The sequence below is a fragment of the Lipotes vexillifer genome, unplaced genomic scaffold, assembly GCF_000442215.2.
Source record: "Lipotes vexillifer unplaced genomic scaffold, Lipotes_vexillifer_v1.1 scaffold1028, whole genome shotgun sequence".
NCBI classification, from domain to species: Eukaryota; Metazoa; Chordata; class Mammalia; order Artiodactyla; family Lipotidae; genus Lipotes; species Lipotes vexillifer.
In genome coordinates, this window is record NW_006779287.1 from 1407957 (window position 1) to 1415357 (window position 7401).

The window sequence follows — 7401 nt, forward strand, 5'->3', positions numbered from 1 at the left end:
TCTTCTGGCTTATATAATTAACATTGTTTTATTAATTTTAAAAAGGGTAAATTCAGTTTAGGCAATTGATAAACACCAAAGAAAATATGCATTATTGAAGGTTTTCTACATCTTGAAGGACAGTTCACATGATGTGAAAAATGGCTGCCTAACCTGATCTTTGTTTTCCCAAGGTTGACGAAATCTAATAATTCAATTTGGCAAATATGGTTTTGTAAATTGATACTGGAAATAAGGTTTTAAAACATAGCACTATTTTCCTTTGGCTTGTGTAATAAAAAAGGGAAAGGATCTTTACTATATACATTTAACTACAGTGATTAAGCTTATAATTCTCCTGGTTTTAGTCGATTGCATTCCTTTGTAACCCAAGTGAATCTGGGAGCCCCAAGTAGCACAATTTCCACAGAGAATCATATTCAAAGAAAAGTGTACAGCCAACAAATATAATTAAAAATGAATTCCATGGACTTCCCTGGCGGTCCAGTGGTTAAGACTCCGAGCTTCCACTGCAGCGGGCACATGTTCGATCCCTGCTGGGGGAACTAAGATCCTGCATGCCGTGAGGTTCGGCCAAAAAAACCCAACCAAACAAACAAACAAAACGAATTCCAATGTCAACCTACCTCCTTCGTATCACATAAAAAGGATCCCTTTATTAGGTTTCTAAAAAATCCTTCCTAAATTCTCCAGTTCTCTTGCTACCCTGAACTGTCATTGAACATCCCACGTCATAAATTTGAAATTCCCTTTCCATCTCCAACCTGGTTAGCTTTTCCCCTCTTCCTCCCTGATCCTCTCTATTATTTAGACAGATATAATCTCTGTGCATACCCTTCTTTTTCTCTTCACTTGTATTTCACTAACTAATCTCTTGATTATTGTAAGTCAGAGAAGTTCTGTGAACCAGGTTGACAGATGCTCTCTATTACTCACTTCTAATATGAACAATCAGGAACTGACTGAAAATATGATTGTATACCTGGAAGGTCTGATGGTAGTTTTAGATTTAAAAATTCCATTTCAATCAATATGCCCTTAATATTACTGTTACCAAGTGAAACTTCAGCTATGTGAGCTCTATGAAAAAAAAAAAAATTTCATTTTTGTAATTCTGGCACCTAGTAAGTGATATAAAATCTTGTGGTCTACAGTTTCAATATCTACTGTGAAATATGATATATAATTAACAATGGAATGCTACACAGTACATATTTATTGCTGACTCCAGACAGCAGAGAAAACATTTTCATGTTAATGTTGGTACTTTCACAGTTAAATGTGATTTAAACACTATGGAACCATATATGGACGTCAGATTTTTGCCACAGGGAAATTTTTATTGCATGATTTGTCTTCAATTTACTTTAATAACACTTAATAACAATACATTGTATTTATGCAGCACCTTTTATCCAATGATCCTAAGCACAATATAAACATTAATTCTTAAAACTCTCTGGAAGATTTTTAAACTCATTAAAATTTTTAATAAAAATATAAATATATGTTATGGCTGAAGCTAACATATTAAATTGGCTTGCTTTGTTAGAGAATAGAAGCTTTATAGTTTTGCTCCTGGATTTTGAAATTCAGTGTTTATTAAAAATGAAACAAAGGATTTTTTTCTGAGTACAAACTAATATATATTCATTGTAGAAAAATCTGGAAAGTAGTTAAAAGTATGAAGAAGAATATAAAAATTACCCACAATCCTACAGCATAGAAGTAAGCACTCAATATTTGCTGAATTTTCTACAAATCTTCTTTACCTGCTCATATACAAATATATTTGATTATTACTGTGTGTGTATGTATTTTTTCAGCTAATATTACATTTAAAGCATTTTCTAATGTTTTCAAATAATTTTGAATATGATTTTTGAACATAATGATTTAAAATATTTTTAAATATTTAAAATATTTTTAAACATTTAAAATATTTTTGAATATAATGTTTACGTAATAAACACTAGGTGAATACATAATAATTTATTTAACTATTCACATACTTTTGGATATTTAGGTTATTCCAGATCTCCAAGATTATGAGTAGTCTGTAATGACCATTCCTATGCAAAGCATCTTTATCTTCCCCTCTGTTTATTTCCTTAGGGTAGATTTTAGAAGTGGAATTACTGTGTTAAATGGCATTAAAATAACTTAAGCTATTTCTATGTGTTTAGAAATTAGTTTCCAAAAGGTTTTACTGTTTTACTTAACTTGAATTTGAATTTTACCTGTGTGACTCCAGGCAAAACAATTTCTGAGTCTCAATTCCACATATGTAAATTGGGGATTATAATACCTATTTTATAGCGTTGCTGTAAGTTTTTTTTTTTTAAACATCTTTATTGGAGTATAATTGCTTTACAATGGTGTGTTAGTTTCTGCTTTATAACAAAGTGAATCAGTTATACATATATGTATGTCCCCGTATCTCTTCCCTTTTGTATCTCCCTCCCTCTCACCCTCCCTATCCCACACCTCTAGGTGGTCACAAAGCACCCAGCTGATCTCCCTGTGCTATGCGGCTGCTTCCCACTAGCTATTTTACGTTTGGTAGTGTATATATGTCCATGCCACTCTCTCACTTTGTCCCAGCTTACCCTTCCCCCTCCCTGTATCCTCAAGTCCATTCTCTAGTAGGTCTGTGTCTTTATTCCCGTCTTGCCCATAGGCTCTTCATGACAATTTTTCTTTTTTTAGATTCCATATATATGTGTTAGCATACGGTATTTGTTTTTCTCTTTCTGACTTACTTCACTCTGTATGACAGACTCTAGGTCCATCCACCTCACTACAAATAATTCAATTTCATTTCTTTTTATGGCTGAGTAATATTCCATTGTATATATGTGCCACATCTTCATCCATTCATCTGTTGATGGACACTTAGGTTGTTTCCATGTCCTGGCTATTGTAAATAGAGCTGCAATGAACATTGTTGTACATGACTCTTTTTGAATTATGGTTTTCTGAAATGAGATATACAAAATAATTAGAACAATTTCTGGAAATTTCTCACTCGTTAAATGTCTCATCCATTCCCATGCTTTAAAACGTATTCCTGTGCTGACAAATCACAACTAGATAGCTCCAGCTCAGGCCTGTTTTCTGAGTTCCTGACTTGCATATTCAGTTCTCTACTTGACATTTCCATTTGGATGTCTCACAGGCACCCTAGTCATAAAGCTTTCAAAACTCTAACATTTGGTATATTTTCTGCAAGTTTTGTTTACATGGACATATGCAAATATATTTTGTTTTACAAAATTATATCATTATTATATGTAGTTTTCAAGGTTCTCCAGAGAAACAGATGAATCTATATGTCTATGTCTAGTCTATGTCTATGTCTATGTCTATGTCTAGAGAGAAAGAGAAAAGGGGATTTTAAAAAGGTGGTCCATTTGATTGTGGGGGCTTGTCTAGTCCAATATTTACAGGGTAGTTTGGCAGACTGGAGACTCAGGGAAGCATCAACGTTGCGTGTCGAGTCTGAAGGCAGCTTGGAGGCAGAATTCTCTCTTCTCAGAGATCTCAGGCTTTCAGCTGATTGGATGAGGCCCACTTACATTGTGTAGAGCAGTCTGCTTTGTTCAAAGTCTACTGATTTAAGTGTTAATCTCATCTGAAAAATACCCTCCAGACAACATCCAGACTGGTGTTGACCAAATATCTGGATACTAGGACCTAGCCAAGTTGACACATGAAATTAAATGTCTCGCTAAGTGTATGTGTGTACTAATTACTCATTAAATGACTCCTTATTGCATAATCGTATGCCTTTTACAGCTTTCTGCATATCACCATATGCTTTCAGAATTTATCCAGTTGTACAAGCCAGATACCTGGAACTGATACAGTCTTCTCCCTTATCACCATATAAATCCTTCATCAAGTTTATATATTTTGCTTTGTAAATGTTACTCCAACCTACCTTCTTCTCTCATCTACCTCTACTACCCTTGCCCAAGTCACCATTGCCTCCAGTCCGGACTACTGCACTGCTTCCACTCTTGCCCTGTCTATTCTCAACCTGGCAGGCAGAGTCATCTTTAAAATTCCAAATTTCTACTTGAAAAGTTTCCTATGTCTCTAAGAATAAAACCTGATTCCTTACCATTACCTATGAGGCTATACATGCTCTGGTCCCTGTCTACCCCTCTGAATATATTTCCTTCTCCCTTATACTTACTCACTCACTCTCCAACACTGCTGTCTGTTTAGTTCCCAGAAACTGCCTCAACCTTTACTGCTTTAGGGCCTTTGCCTAAATTGTTCCTTCTGCAAATTCCCTTGTTCCCTAATTCTTTGTGTGCCTGGGTCCTTCATATTCCAAAGTCTTAGCTTAAATCTTCCATAAAAGCAGCCTTCCTGGAATACTCTGCCTAGAGCTGTCCTTTTTATAGGACCTTGCTCTTTTTCCCACATGAGTAGCCACAATATATTAAGTATACATTTAGTTGTTAACTGAATGTCTCTCAGACTAGTCTATAACTTCCATGAAGGCAGCATGGATCACAGCTGCTTGATTCACCATGAACATCCATTGCCTAAAATACTGCCTGCAGGAAAAGGGCATTTGGTCAGTGTTAAATAGATGAAAGAATGAATGTAGGCTTACTTAATATGTAAGAGCTACTACTTTTTATAATTTATTATTATTAAAATTACAAGATTGTAATAATTTGTTATTGGTTACAGTGGGTTGAATGGTAGCCCTGAAGAGGTACGTCCATGTCCTAATTCTCAGAACCTGTGAAGAAGGGTCTTCGCAATGTAATTAAGACCCTAGAGGTGAGATCATCCTGAGTTATCCAGGTAGGCCCCAAGTCCAATGACAAATGCCCTTACAAGAGACAGAAGAGAAGACACAGACATACAGCTAAGTCTATGTGAAAACGGAGCAGAGACTGGAGTGATATATCCTCAAGGATTGCTGACAGCCACAAGAAGCTGAAAGAGGCAAGGAAGGATTCCCTACCAGGGCGTCTAGAGAGCGTGTGGGCCTGGCTGGCACCTTGACTTTGGATTCCTGGCCCCCAGAACTGTAAGAGAATAAATTTCTGTTGTTTTAAGCCACACAGTTCATGGTAATTTGTTACAACAGCCCCAGGAAACGAATACAGTAGTGAAGAGTCTGGTATTAAAGACTTGAAAAGTGTCTACAGCAACCTTGTAATATAAGAATGTTCATATCATTAAAACCACTAGAAGTGTTATCTGTGTAAAATCCTGACATTATTAATTCAGAATATAGACCACTGTATTGTAATACTCATTATTATCACCACACATACACACAAATTACAACTTATTTGCTGAGATGAAGGGATGTTTGCATTTTTCTTTACCTTTTTATATCACTGATTCCTACTGTTAATAGATTTTTCTTCCTAAAATAAATGCATCACGTATCATTATGAAATGGGTTCCACTTTTCACTGTGCATAAGGGGAAGTTTAAATAGATTTAGCCATAAGTTGTAACGAAACAATAATTATCATCATTTAATACTTACAAGAATGCAAGGTTAGTAGTTTTACTAATTGTACAAGGGAGAAAATGAAGATTAAGTAACTTTCAAATCCACAACACTAGTAGGCAATGGAGAGTGGCACTTGGATATGGGCCTGTTTATTCTGTATTCTTAACCAAGACACCATAATCCAGGTGATGGGTGTGCTATGTTCCTTCTTTAACTCACAGGAAGTGATTCGAAAAATCCATTCATTTTAATTAGCTAGAAATTTAATGTAATAGTTCCCCTATGGAGACATTTTGTTTTGTAAGAATACCTGGGCATAAAGCACTTATAGTAGAACTTCTGATAGAAGAAAATTTTTAGGACATTCCTCTTGAATTAAAGCCAGCCTAGGAGATGAAACTGCTTCCTGTGCACACATATAAGGTTGACCCTGAACTTGCAGGATGTGACTCACTTGAAACAGAGGGAAAATTGAAAACTGATTTAGTAATCTGGGCTGACTATACAGTTTTATTCAACTGATTAGCTTCATATATATTTGTATAAAACATCATCTGTTCTATACAGGGGGGAGGAGCTCAAAGAAACTGTGCCTGTAGTATAATGTGGGCTGCTGAAGACCCGCACATGATGTGCAGCTACACTGATCAATGCTGAGTAGCTCAAAGGTGGGAGTGTCAGAGCCTTCTACCCTTCCAGCCATTGATGTTCTCTTATCAGTATGTTTTTTTAATGTTTGGAGCAATAACCTCACCTTGCCAATATGGAAAATCTTACTTGGAGAAAAATTATTTATTTGTGTTCAAATTCTCACTTTGTTACTTACTAGCCATCTGACTTTGAGCAGATTAACCAACTTCTTTGAATTCTGGTTTCCTCACCTTTAGCATACTGATGAAAAAATATCCTGGTATTGTTAAAAAAAAAAAAAAAAGGCCCAAACACATAGTGCACTGCCTACCATATATTTATGTACTCAATTCATGTTAATTTCATTCTTTGAATCATTCAACAAATATTTTTTGAAAACCTGCAATGTGCCAGTCAGAAAGAAAGCATCATTAATTGACTTGATGTCGAGTTATGTAAAAATCTGATCAGAAACTTTTAGAGGTACCCATCTTTCCTTTAGCTATCTCCAACTATCCAGTTCAGGGGAAATCTGAGAAAATGAACTGGAACTCAATGGCTTTGGTGGAAGACTGACCTGGTGGAATGCCATCAGTAGCCCCAGAGCTCTCTCTCTGGCAAGCCACCAGTGGGCACTGCTGTAGTGACCAGCTGATGAGGGTGCTCAACATCACTTTGTCAGTATGCTTTCTGACAGTTGTCAATTCCTAGGGAAGCCTATATGGACGGGGAACTGTCTGTGTAGGCCAAATTATGCAGGATCAGAGACAGGGCTATAAATGACACTTCAAAGCACCTAATCATGCCAATGGAATGAAATTGGAAATGGTACTGGAAGACACTGGCTGGCTTTATGTTCTGATAGCATTTTTGCCTTAATGTTCTACTGGTTAATGTGTTGGCTAGCTATAATTCCAACCCTTTATTTTGACTAAATCAAATGATTATATCTTCCTCAGTTACACACATAATTCGGCCAAAACAAAAACATTTACATAAATTACTAAAATTGCTCTGTGACAAGAGGAAACTCAAAATTTATAAAGTCCAAATAGGTATATATTACTTGCAGGTACAGAGTTGGCTTGTCAAAAATACCAATTGAATGAATAATGTATGTAATTAATGAAAGAAGAAACAAGAAGCCTGTCCTCTAGGAGCTTGCAACATAATATTGGTGGGAGGAGAGTCCCATAAACATCTATGTAGCCAACAATAACGTTTTCAAGGGTAAAGAGTGTTATTAGAATGATAGGATAAAGGCGATGTGAATCTGG